Raw genomic sequence first — 14,314 nt, 5'->3', positions numbered from 1 at the left:
ATATTTGACGATGAAGACACAGTGGGCTTTAAAGAGTCTGTCAAATTCTTGCTTCTGGTCATCTCCAGCCTGGACTTAGTATGGTCTCGTCCAGGATGAGAAAATACTGGATGTACGTCTAGTCACTCCATTATCTGACTAAGCAGGGCTGGCTGAAGGTGGCATCTTTAGCATCACTGAACTTCGCGCTTCTCGCTCGTGATGTATACGTTTCGCGCGGATCAACTTGGCGTTTCCCGTTTGCTAGGGCTTTCAGGTGGGAGAATCTCCAGATCAGAAGATGCTTGGGGCTGGGGTTGGAGTCTCTGCATCATTGGTTCCTACCTGAAAAGAGATTAAACATGTATAGCACTACTGATATTTCGAACTAAATTTCACTTGAATCGTTTGAGCAAATGACAAAGACTACAATTATTATCAAATAAACTTTGCATTACATAGAGGGAAGTTAAGTTCTCAGTGAGAGGGCACTCTGGAGGGAAAAAATATTAAAATATAATTATACATATTGATCTTAAATACAATATTCATCACATAACTTTTAGTTTGTGATGTACAAGTAAATATTTCTGATATATTTCAGAACATATTATTTTAAAACATTTTGTCTCATCTGGTAAACCTCAAAGCCTTGAAAAAAATTCCCAGAAATCAGATTACTTTTTGCCATCATCGGGGTGGGGCCTACTTGATATTTACATGTTCCAGACTCATAAGATATTTGATATACATATTATTACAAATCAATAGAAGTCAGCATGCATTTCTAATCCGTGATTTAATGAATTTAAAAGAAAACTGTCAAAACACGGTAGATACCCCTACACAATACTCATTGCTGAATGTTCTAAAGTTTGTTTGAGAAGAATCGCTTCAAAAACACTGATATATCAGAGAAGAAAACTTTGCATTTCTCACGACAGCATGAGAAATTCAGATTTTTAAATTCCACCTGTTACTGAGTACTTGCAGATTCTACACGAGTCTTGCTTTGTAAGATACGAAGCTAAAATATTCTTCTCTAAACATGAGCTGGTACTTAAAAGCCCAATGAAACATGCATATTGATAATTCTCAAAATTGGAAGCTCAATGATTTGATCATAAACTGATTTCAAGTCTATAAACATTAAGCATATACTGTACTTACAGGCACATAGTCATTCTGCACCAGGTACTGCTGGGCATCCCTCGGGAGCATGAGAGGTCCTCTCCCTTTCTTGTACATGGGGATGTTGGGTCTGTGAAGCATCGCTGCAAGTAGTGACATTCCACAAAATTCCTATAGAATGGAACACAATACAAACTATTTTTTTTTTCAACTTTAAGTATTTCACACATTCTCTTTAACATATTAGATATGACGTATTGTATAAGCTCTGACAATCCCTAACATTCAGTTTTCGACTTATTATCAATATCAGTCTATGAAGAGCAAACTCGTACACATTCACTTTCCTGAAAGGTGTAATAGCAATGAAGCATAAACAAATGAGTAAGTTTTACTCTTACACTTTGGACAGAAATTGTTCCAGTAATTATAATCAATGCCACAAGATCTATGAGGATTGGCGGAAGGACTTACTGTCTCCATCCATGTCTTCACATCTTCTTACGATGTCTTGCAACTAAGGGTAGTTTCGCTTGGCAAGTGCAAGATTCTATTGACGTAAAATGGCCCCCATCTGTTCACCATCTCCTGCACTTTTCTCGGTACAACTGGGCAAAGTCCGCATTGATCTGAAAATAAACACAAAAACTGTGAAATATCAGTGATAAGGAAGTTGAAAATGAAAAACAGAAACGCTTGACAAAAAAAAAAGGAAGAAAACAAATATGCTTCGGGGGTATAAACGGTCGCCATAGCCACATTTTTAGATTTTTATGTAATTAATTATTTCTTATTGGTCTCGAGGGTTGTATTTCATGCTGGAGGAAAAAATGAGACCGATATCTCTGATTTTTGTTTCAGATGTTATCGTTAAAATCAATTTTTAGAAATACCAGGGATGTCTTGCATATCTAAACACCAAGAAGGGATAGTCCTGACAGAGTACTTCTTGGAGTACAAATTATACAAATAACAGGTAATTTGCATTCCCTTTATCTTAAAAAAATATCAAAAGTAAAAAATAAAAAAAAAGGCCTCATATATTGTAAAACTTCACTACATTCTCTCACTGGTGTATGTGATGCTTAAAGCATACATCTCGGCCAGAAGTGTAGATCTGTAGAATTTTTAAGTCTAGATCCTTCTACTCAAACACAGATCACCACATTGATTATGCTACAAAGAGAAAGACTGGAGTAGAATATCTTTATCCAGGTGCGAAATCTTGTTCCATTGCACGAGTTAATCCCATACATTATTTGTTTCATACAACGCCTTCAACAATAACACTAAGAGACGTACTAGTTCAAGAAAGAGTCTTGAATTCAGTGCAGAAATGGCAACCATAAGGCCTAGGTGTCCAGGCCTACTACTGAGTGGTAGTAATAATAGTAGAAGTATTTTCATGGAATGCAAATCAGTAGCACAATCACATGTACGCAGCCGAGTGCAAGTAGCATTGAAGTTGATTATTCCAGTAAAATGAGTGACATGATGCACGCTTGATAGTAAGAGTGTTGAGTGCACACGCCAAAGGTAATTGTTTATTGTGACATCAGACTCAGTAGACCTAGTCATGCAATGGAACAGAAACTGTTTATTAATTGTAGACCCCCTATTTTAATATGGGAGTCAATGGAAATTGGTGATGTCAGCCAATATGGCCCATGCGATAGAAGTTTTTACAGTTCAGAGCTTGACGCCACTGCACTGGCATTGCAACATTGGCGCCCTAAACCCTGGGGCGCTCATCACATAGCCTCAGGGGGCTTCGTGTTTGGGCTGGTCGCAGTTCTATTTTATTATTGCCCATAGGGTCTACGTACTATTGGTGGCCTATAAACACAACATTAAAAATAAAACCCATCTAACAGCATATGCCCTACATTTTATCACAGCATAGCCATAGGGCATGATAAGGCCTAGAACTGTGCCTTTCTACGTAGAAATTGATAAATTAAACCTTACAAGAGTGTAGGAAGGGGTGAACTGACACTAACTTGTTACTGTTACTGAGTCAGTGTTAGACGACAGTTGAGTTAGGCCTACGCTACAGTAGCCTGTCGTTATGCCCATAGCTTTACCTTTCAGTCAAGACACCAACATCGTAAATCATTTAGGTCTATAGGTAGAATGGGCGCTTTATAAGAGTCCCTGTTACACTTGTACTTGCAGTTTCACCGAGATAGAGCCCCCACAATACTAGTATAACGTTAGCCTACATGTAACTTGCTACAATGTTTGGATAGACACATTAGCCATGAACAGCTAACGTTAGCACTGGCGCTTTCAAAGGGATGGACAGCGCTGTATACAGCGGCAAGGCTCAAACTCGCCAAAAATGTAGGGCGGTTATTGCACATCTTAACATCTTTTATCTTTGGTTACTGAGTCCCAGAGTTATCAAACACATTCTTAAGCATTCATACAGTAATATGCTCACCTTTAAGCAACTTGGTCAAGCTTCCGTCAGATCATGCCCTCAAAAAACTCCGGCCTGCATGACTTCTGCCTTCAAGACCAACTCAACTGTTCGAGTCAATAGCGTTTGTTTGCAAATGGTCGATGGTATATATAGTAGACGTCGACTGTGCACTGAATGTACAATATGTGTGTGTATGACTACGCTATCGCTAGCATCGCATGAAGCAAAGTGACGGCCAGCGCCAATTCCGGTTTTAGGCGGTTCAAGATAGCGCATGACGTCATTTACAAGTCATCTGATTGGCTGAAAGTTTAAGTCCTTGTTAGATTTAGATTGCGAACAGCTTCGACACTCAACTTTTAATCGAAGCCACCTAAAATAAGTCTTAAAGACTTAAAATATTTTAAGTCGTAAGAAAGATTTAAAATTTAAGTCCTAGAAATTAAGAGAGTAGCCCCTAGGGATTATCCTCTTCATCATTTCAAGTTCGGTGCTGGTGTTAGCGTTGCCGTGTGAGACCCACATTCACTTCTATAGCAGATGCATGTTTTACATGCAAAGTCTATGCTGATACAATGGTTGACCACATAACGTACACGAACACTCTAGACATGGCTACATAAATCTGAACCTGGGAGCAAAATTAATATTGTTTTATTTTTTTGAAAGGATGAAATTTGTGGCATTTTATACTGTCTTCCTCATTATGTATCTATGACTAAGTAGTCATGGCTGCATCTTGTAATATTTGACTGCAATCACGTGCAATAATTGTTTTCATCACGCAATTCCCGCAGACTTCACAGTGGTGGTGCGATGCAAGCACCTAGTGTTGGGATCGATAATTTTGATCGGTATCGCTTCGTTCATCTGGCCATCAGTGTTGGAGCTCGTTTTAAGGCAGTTGGATGGGAAATGGCACAAGCACTAGCACTAGCACCGAACTTGAAATCACCCAGTGAATGATGAAGACGAAAAACATAATTTTTCCCACAGCATGCCTGCGTTGCCGTCTAAGAGTAATGTGGCACACAGGGGGTCTACAAAGTGGGGCATAAAGAGTTAACAAAAACTTATTCACTGATTGCTGACATTATTGAGATTCATAATTTGTAATAACATGCACAACATCTAATTTGGAAACTTGTATAAGGCATGTATGTCAGGCTAGCCTACATAACATGAACATGTTGAGCTGCCAGTTTGCTGGTTTCTATGTCATGCTCACAAGCTTCGGGTCATAAGATTGTCGGTAATGTATTTACATAGGCTGCTAATATGCACCACAGCAGTTATCAATTATAAACAAGCTATCCATGACTAACTTCAAGAAATCTTGTAGTTAAAAAGTGTTGAGTTAACTTTAAAATAATTCCAAGTTGGGAAACTACAGGAGGTATCACTCAGATACCAAGCTAATGCCAATCTCATTTGATGGTATCTTCTGCTGATATGTACACTGTATGTCTTCATTTCATAAAGTAAGGAATTGTTTGATCAAAATATGAACTGAAATTTTCAAATACTGTATCTAATTTGCCCTTTTTTTTTCATTTTTTCACTGAAACTTCTTTGTTTTGTTTTTTTCTACACATGCTTATACTTGCAAAATTTGGGAAATGTTTCTTTCCTTGACAAAGTGTTGAAGAAGAAGTAGAGGAACCATTCAGGAAGGAATTGATGTGTGACCAGGGTTAATCTTCCTCCCCTATTCATTGGCCAATACTTCAAAACTTTCTTGTAATTCTCAAGAAAAGTATGATATGTCACACACCAACATGTTTTTGTTCTTTCTGCAACATTCATAAAACAACATAGAATGAAAACTTACCTGGTTATTGCACAACATATAAATCTAATAGATGAGACCAGTGTTCCTTCTTAGAAAAGTACATCTGATGATAAACTTGGTATTTTAGTCATATAAGATGGCCTGATATCTTCCTTTCTTTTTTTAAAGCCACAAAGTACATGATAAGGGGAGAGCTGATGTGTTATGATTTTCTTGTAATCTGATCATGACTGGACCAATTGGAGGTGAAATACTCTTGTACAGAATACCAGGAACAACTAATTGGCAAACTGAAAAAAAAGAATGATATTAATGTCTGCATTCTCAATGATGGCCATGAATCATTATGGAACATAGACATTTTATACAATAGCGCGCAGACTGCAATATAAACTTGGATGTTTGCAAAACAACATGCATTTGAAGTGTCAGTATTCACTTCAATCTTCAGCTCTCTCTCTTAACATACTAAATGAAGTAAAACACTATTAGGCCACTTTTAAGAATTTATAATGTGATAAATCTGATTAGATTTTCTGTCAATCAAAGTATGGTTTGAAAGCAGCCACAATACCACCAGTGAACTGATATTACATGCTGCAATTTCGTTTGCTGTATGCAACTTGTGTGTCTTACTCTTCCTTTTTTTTTAATATCTTGTTTTGGGGTTGTTGTTGTTGTTGTTGCTGTTCTTGTTTTTGACTAATCTGATTTCAGCAGCTTCAGATGAAAAGGGGTAATGAATTAGTGCACTTTCTGCTTGGGTCACTTACTTGGGTAGATTAAAATTTAATCTTGTACCTGTGCATATCATTTAATATCAACATGTGATTAATACTTTATGTACTGTCCTTGCTGTTTGATATGAGTAATAATTCACCACCCAAGGTATATAGAGGCAGTTACATGGGAGCAATCATTTATAAGGCATCAAAAGAAGGCAGGCTGAAAAGCCTGGAGGAATGTGTTTTGCCAAGGAGAGATCTCCAACTTCAGCTGTGTACAAGGACTTTGCCATTTCTTTTTCCAAACAGATAATACATTTGACTTCTATACTCTATCATTTCAGTTCACAAGATTTCCTGCACTTACTGATAATCATATGGAGGTATACTTCTATTGTAGTTTTTCTTAGAACCATGCATAGTGGTCTTCAAAATGACTATTTATATTTTTCAGAGGTGTGTCTTTTTTATTTTATCTGAGAAAAACATCCTTGGAAAGATCAGTCATAAAGATAGACTGTCCACTGCCAGGATGAATTGAGGACCCCCCCCCCAAAAAAAAAAAGAAGAAAATCCAGACTCAAACTAACTCACCATTTAAAAAGCATCTTGATAATAATAATAATAATGATAATAATAATAATAATAATAATAATAATAATAATAATAATAATAATAATAATAATAATAATAATAATAACAACAATAATAATAACAACAACAACAACAACAACAACAACAACAATAATAATAATAATAATAATAATAATAATGATAATGATAATAATAACAATAATAATAATAACAGCAGCAACAACAACAGTCCAGTTCTTTTATCAGTCCATAACATGTGAGCTTTATTACAGCGCCAATATCTTGATGAATAGAATTTAATTTATCGAGATGATGTTAAGCTATGGACATTATCATTCTGGTTTTGTGTGTGTGTGTGTGTGTGTGTGTGTGTGTGTGTGTGTGTGTGTGTTCGAGGCTACAATTATTGTTTGCACAGGAAATGACAATTTGTACAGAAATATCCAACACATCTAACTGATAAGTATGCCATTTTCAGGGTGTCTGTTCCTACTCTCATCCATCAATTCATCCATCCATCCATCCATTCATCCATCCATCCATCCATCCATCCATCCATCCATCCATTCTACATCCCCTCATTAAATTTTTAAAAAAGTTGGATTTTGTTGATACTTGATCCAGGTGGGCTACATGAAATGTAGATGTGCTGAGGTAATTATTGGGGGAAAATCCCTCCAGGTCAAAGGTCAATGTACAGTGAGCTTTAGACAAAATGACATTTTTCAGTTGTGACCTCATCTGGAAATGTCCAGTGGTCATACAAGTAGGGAAGGAAAGATGCAGATAAACAATCACTTCAAGCATGGACATGATATTGTTAGTAGCTGAATATCAAGGTAAATGGTCAATATACTTTGGTTTAAATGTCATTCTCAGGCTGTAACTTCACACAGGAATGTTCACTCGGTAGTGTCAACATGTAATTGCATGATATGAGACTGAGATAAAGACTTCTATGTCATGAATTGAATATTTTCTGTTTTGTTGTCTAACTTTCCATTCATTGTGCAGAGAAATAGAACCTGACACCTGAACAAACCTAACACAAATTTCTCTATGGGTGGATCATAAAAATTTACTTAGCATACAAGTAAAAGCTTCTCCTTCTTTCATTTTTTTTTTCTTCTTTTTCTCTTGATCTCTCACTTCACTCCTGTAGCATGCAGTTTATTCTGAGAGAGCAAATCTTTCATCAATGAAAGTTGACAATGCAACTGAGACAGGTCTTACGATGTAAACTGGCAAATTCTTCTCCTGTGTTATCTATGCCAAAGTTCCAATCTACTCACTGAATAATGCATTGATTGGTTATGATAGGTTTTGACTCAATGAATTCTCCAATCACTAGCTTTCAGGCCACCAAAGGATTTACCTGCCAAGGGGACTACAATGGGGGAGAGAATGGTTCCAGTGATCTCCTAAATTTGAGGTGATCAGAACATCTACACATACTGAGTCACACTTTCCCCTATTCTTAAAGATGTGCTCCTCAATTCACCATCTCTCATATGACACACCGCCGCACGCTAAGAGCTCATCTCATCACTCAAGAGCTATCACATTCCGGTCCACCTTGCATTTTGCTAACAGAAAAGATGAGTCCTTAAGCAAGACTGGGAGAAGTAAGACCCCTCCATCCTGTCTCTTTGCTCACTAGACACATTGAATATTGAGCTTGGTAGCTTGGTATTTGACTCAATGTTAAAGGTTTGCATGCCACATCAGTTAGAATCATACCACCCATGAAACAAATAGAAGAAAAAAAAAAACTTACCATATGCTGGTACATGTATTTCTATTTCAACTTGTCTTCCTTGAAATACTGCACACACATTGCAGAGTTCATACTTTTAGCATTTCAAGAATAATATACAAGCTTTCAGCTTTCACCTGGCCAGTGATGTTTTCTGAAAGTTTGTCACAAGAGCCTGCCACACATGACAACACAAGTCTAGATAATTTTATACAACTTTGCTTTGTGTTACAAGCTTAAACCAAGTAGTCATATTTTCAAAGACTTACAAGATAAATCACATGATCCCAATGCACCAGGTGGATTAAATTGGCCTTCACATGTGCCAACCATTTTGTGCTAGATGACTACTGCCAGCATCTACTTTTCCTCAATATCAAGGCCTCTACTAAGACTGATATACCATAAATATTATCCCTGGGAATCAATCTCCCAACCAATCAGGTATGGCAGAGGATTCCAATAATGTCACTTTTGGGCTCATTCTGCTCCACTCAATTCATTTGGTTACATAAAATGTGAATCACAAATAAATCTTTCTCCACAAACAGAGAAAATCACCAGAAAGAGAGAGAGAAAAACAAACAAACAAACAAACAAACAAACAAACAGTACAAGTACAAAGAAGATAGTAATCTATCTGTAATAAGAACAATGATTCACATCTTGAGAAAGATGGAAATGATTCTAAGTGCTTTGACATACATTTCTCTGAAGAGATTACTCTCTTGTGTTATATGATTGAGTTAGAGGAGACATAATTAAAATATTTCTATAAAAAAGAAAGATAATAGAACAGATATTTAGAATATATACTCCTGGTAAAAAGTCATGCGTGACATGACAAGATTACACAAATTTATGTACATTAATGAACATTAGATGATTGATTACACCTGTTATCATGAGAATGATATGTACTCTATATTGCAGGAAGAAATGCTTCCTATTTTACTGTGTCTATCCTGTGATTGCATTCGTCACTTTTAACTTTGATGCCCCATCAGGACAACAGAGTCTCTGCAGATGTCACTATTTTCCCCACTGCTATACTGATGTAAGACCATTCCAAACTAACTGACGTATGATTTGAGTCTAAAACAACAATTCTTATTTTGTTATTATTATTATTATTATTTTAGATGTACATATGAAAGACAACAAAATACTGATAGCCTGTGACTGTTCAATTAAAGATAGTATTGACAAATCATCTAAAAAAATTGAAATGATACAAAATCTGAAAGTGATGAAATTGATTTCAGGGTAGACATATTAACTAGAATTATCACTGAAGGTGATTAATACCCCGCCCCTAGTGTTGCTTTATAGTATGTGATGTCATGAGGGCAATGACGTTAATACAAAGTTTGTGCACTTGTCGAATTGGAAACAGAATAATTTTAGTTTACTGTACAATTACAGAGTTGACACTGAGTTCCACAAGGTTTGGGTAAAAAGTGTGGTTACCATGGCAATGCACTGTCTGATACAAACACAAGGGACATTTTGCATAACTACACTTAAAGACCATCATACACACCAAATTTGACTTTCATAGCTTGAATGGTTTATTTTGATTTAAAAAAAAGTGTTTACCATGGCAATACATTTTCCTTAAACTAACACATTGGTGTCTTGCAAAACTACACTTCTAGATCATGATACATACTAAATTTGACTTTAACTGCTTGAATGACGGAAAAGTTATTCGATCTGCAAGGTTTTGGTAAAATTGTGGTTACCATGGCAACGGTTTGTGTGACAAACACAAAAATTATGTATTCCACATCTATACCTCAGGGCCATAATGCCTACCAAATTTGGTTTCAATTGCTTGAAAACTGTGGAAGAAGTTCACTCCACAGAATAAAAAAAAAAAACATGCGGTTACCATGGCAATGCACTGTCCGATACAAATACAAAGGACATTTTGCAAAACTACACTTAAAGAGCATCATACACACCAAATTTCACCTTCATAGATTAAATGGTTCAATTTGATACAAAAATGAGTGGTTACCATAGCAACACATTTTTCTTATATTAACACATTGGTGTCTTGCATAACTATACACCTCCCGATCATCATACATACTAAATTTGACCTTAATTGCTTGAATGATGTGGAAGTTATTCAATCCACAAGGTTTTGGTAAAATTAGTGTTACCATGGCAACGCTTTGTCTGACAAACAAAAAAATTATGTGTTCCACATCTATGCCTCAAGGCCATAATGCCTACCAAATTTGATTTCAATTACTTCAAAACTGTGAAAGTTGTTCACTCCACAAGATTTCGAAGAAAACATACGGTTACCATGGCAACGCTTTGTCAAGTACAAACACAATGAGTGTCTTGCATAAATATACCTATAGATCATCATAGATACCAATTTTGAAGTTGATTGCTTAAATACTATGGAAGTTATTCAATCCACAAGGTTTTAATAATATTATGGTTACCATGGCAACTCATTGTCAGACAAACACAAAAAACATGTCTTGCACATCTATACCTCAATATCATCATTTACCCTAAGTTTCATTTAAATTGCTTCAAAACTGTAGAAGGAGTTCGCGACGCAAGATTTTGCAACAGACCGACCGACCGCCTGACCGCCCGACCGACCGCCCGCCTGACCGACCGCCCGACCAACATCACGGTGATTCCTATATACCCCATTCACACTACGTGTGGCGGGGGTATAATTACAAAGTAAGGGTACAAAATTAAATCATTGCATGTGGACTTACTGTTTTAAACTGCGAAGATGGTTTCATGTCCATTCCTGGATGCTTCATCAGCTTGTCAGACATGAAACCGTCCTCAAAATTTAAAAAAATTATTTGCGAGTCCAGATGCGATGATTTAATTTTGTACCTTCACTGAACGTTACCTGAATGAATCAGAACTTACATCAATGACAAAGTACATATTTTGCACAAAGGAACTAATAAAGGTCAATATTAAAAAATTACTTTTATTGCGTTTGCTATCATTGCATTATATTGATTAACTTTCCTTTCAAGTATCATGAAAGAAATGAGAACTGTGAAAACTGCATGGCAAAAAAAAAAAAAAGAAAAAGAAAAAAAGAAGGCTTCAGTATTATGCCAGCAATACATTTGTTTCTAACTCCTATCAAAAAAAAAACAACAACAACAACAAATAAATTTCTCGTCTGAATATAAAAAGAATAAATGACACTTTAAATAATTGATATCACCATTGCCACTTGCATATGAGCTCTAAGCCATTATGAATAATGAATTCTCAAATTGTACAATGTTCAGTATGCCAATGAACAAAATTTCAAACATTTTCTTCAAGACTAAGCATCTCCTATGTGTAAGGAATAGATCTGAAATGTTCAGAAATAAAAAGACTGTGGATGTCTGCTAAAGATAACGCAGTAGTGACTTATGATTGTTACTTACTACAAAGCAGTCAATGTCTAAACAATTTTATTGAAACTCAATACTACTTTGATATCTATCATATGGTCAGGAATCCAATGGAAACAAAAACTAAAACTTCCCCAAAGTCCATTGTTTTTATTTGTTACATTTGCTGCACACTGCATTGGTCTGCAAGTGTTAGACATTTGGTAGAGAACTGTCATTTGACCTCTGTGAATGTCTGCAGTCCCACTGGATGGCATTGATTACTGTAGCATGACTTCCCAATAAACTCTGGTAAGTTACCCTCAAAGTTACAACCCTGGGAAAGGAATTATAATGGGGCAGCTGTTAGCTTTATCCATCAAGATCATCTCCGCTGGGTGAACTTGGTTTCTCTGGGCAGTCTGGTGCAGCTGAGCTGTTAATACATGTCTGCAAACATAGCCTCTGGGCAGATCAGTGCAGAGTTGACACAGGTATCTTTATCTAGACTTAAAGGGCTTTTACACTTAAAAATAACCCATTTGTACAGCTTTATATCTGAATGCATTCCATTCTCATCAAGATTTTTTTTTAATGAAATCTGAATGCACATTTGAATTCCCATGTAATATGGGATATCAAATCAATATTGTTAACTGTTATCCAAAGATTCCAGAGATCCCCCCCCCCCCCAATTGTAGGTACCGTACTGTCTATATATTATGAATTGTATAACCACTATAACTTGATTGGGGAGGAAGAACCTGGTAAGACCTAGTAGTAACTTCAGTCATGGTAAAATGTACTCTTGCATGTAAGCAAATCTAGATGTATTTGTTTGATTGACAGGCTGTGGAGTTTGAGACACAACTGGTAAAATCAAATGTTGTTTGCAATAAGTCATCAGTGAGGAAAACTATCTTTGCATCAAAACCGTCAGCAATTCTTAGGCATTGTGAATTACTTTCAGAAACATGCTTAAAAGCTAGTAAAGTGTGAAACCCATTTATGCTGCCACAATGATCTTTGGAGATGACAATTTGCACAATAAAGCATTTTTTTTTTTTTAATTTCTTCCCGCCCTATGCCAGTGTGTTGCTATCAAACATTTGCAATAATTAAGATCGCAAATGACACTCTTTAGCTGCATTCACACACAACTAGCAGTCATTGGTTTTTTGCAACCCGACATAAAAATTGATTTTATTTGCCACCGTTCACACAAATTGTCATGAGAGTTTAAATAAAAAAAAAATCAACAGTGACTGGAACATGATCCCATGGCATCCACAATGTGCAGACCTACTGTGGCAAGTTGCATTATGGAATTAAAAAGATGAATAAAGTCTCTGCATGCATGCGGTTCACACAAACAAATCATGACTGATTTTGCATCATCATATGGATTGTGATAATTAAAAACTTTTGGTATCCATACACACGAATCATGTTTTTAAAATTGATTCTCAAAAACAATTAATTTTGAGTGTGTGTGAATAAGACTTTTGTGTGAGCTTGAATGACATCATCAAAGAACACATGGAATTATCCCATTTATTGTATCACTAAAGGTAGTCAGCACTACTTGGAAAGTATATCCAATGTTAATATTATTTGGTATATACTGTAAAAATGGAAATTTTCGCGATGTTGAAATTTTCGTGCATTTCCCGCAACTGAAAAATAGCGCGAAAATAAAATCATGCAAATATATTTGCTTGCCATATGTTTCAATAGTTGACGTCTTCATTCCACGGAATTAAAAACACACTAAACTCTTCTTACCCTGCTGAGCGTGAAAAATTAGTTGCATGAAAATATCCACTTTTACAGTATCTACTTGTCAAACATTTAAAATCACATTTCTCCTCCCTTGGCATAAAGAAATTCTTAAAAATTCTGTGACTTTTGTAGGAATTTTTTTTTTTTTTTTTCATGAGGAGCCCCATTGTCTTCAAATCACAATCGGGTTTGTGCCCACATGAACAAATTGAAATTCTTTCATCTTAGGGATGTTAGCTGCCAAGTTTGGTAAAAATCTGTCATTTAATGAAGAAGTTGAATGTGTAAAAAGATTATGCACGATGTACAACAGGCGTAGGCCAATGAGGGCAATAGCTCCTTGAGTTTTTTGCTCAGGTGATATAGAAATAATCTCAAACAAGATGGGCCTACCTTGGCAAGCTAAAGAAATTTCATACTATATCAGAATATTTTGTTCTTATTGTCATTGAGTATGTATGACCAAATTTCTTACAAAACATCAACGGCGTTTACCTGTTTGATTAGTCTTTACATTTCAAATGATGTTATCATCATTCATGGCTTACATCAACCCTTGTTACAATTTGACACAGAGTGCTTGTTACAAAAGTAAAAGAAAAAAAATACAGACATGGCACAAAAAAAAAAAAAAAAAAGAGAGAGAGGAAGCTTTAAAGCTATATTTGCTCATGACATACTTACAAAACAATGCAACATCACTGCATGCCTGACATGGTGGTTGCTAAGTGGTGTCAAAAAATG

At 36.0% G+C, this 14,314-nt stretch overlaps 1 protein-coding gene and 1 long non-coding RNA gene across 3 annotated transcripts in view; both read right to left on the bottom strand.

The window, feature by feature from the left end:
- Window positions 1–14,314, bottom strand: part of LOC140228970 (potassium voltage-gated channel subfamily KQT member 1-like) — a 169,919-nt gene that overhangs the window by 116,588 nt on the left and 39,017 nt on the right. The window lies entirely within an intron of this gene.
- On the bottom strand, window positions 1,164–3,678 carry LOC140229241 (uncharacterized). Its single transcript, XR_011901276.1, has 3 exons — window positions 3,554–3,678; window positions 1,585–1,739; window positions 1,164–1,281 (listed from the first exon to the last, which is right to left on the bottom strand). It is a non-coding gene; the product is annotated as an uncharacterized lncRNA (long non-coding RNA).

Source organism: Diadema setosum, chromosome 5, assembly GCF_964275005.1.
Source record: "Diadema setosum chromosome 5, eeDiaSeto1, whole genome shotgun sequence".
Classification (NCBI taxonomy): domain Eukaryota; kingdom Metazoa; phylum Echinodermata; class Echinoidea; order Diadematoida; family Diadematidae; genus Diadema; species Diadema setosum.
This window is presented reverse-complemented; position numbering and strand designations above follow the sequence as displayed.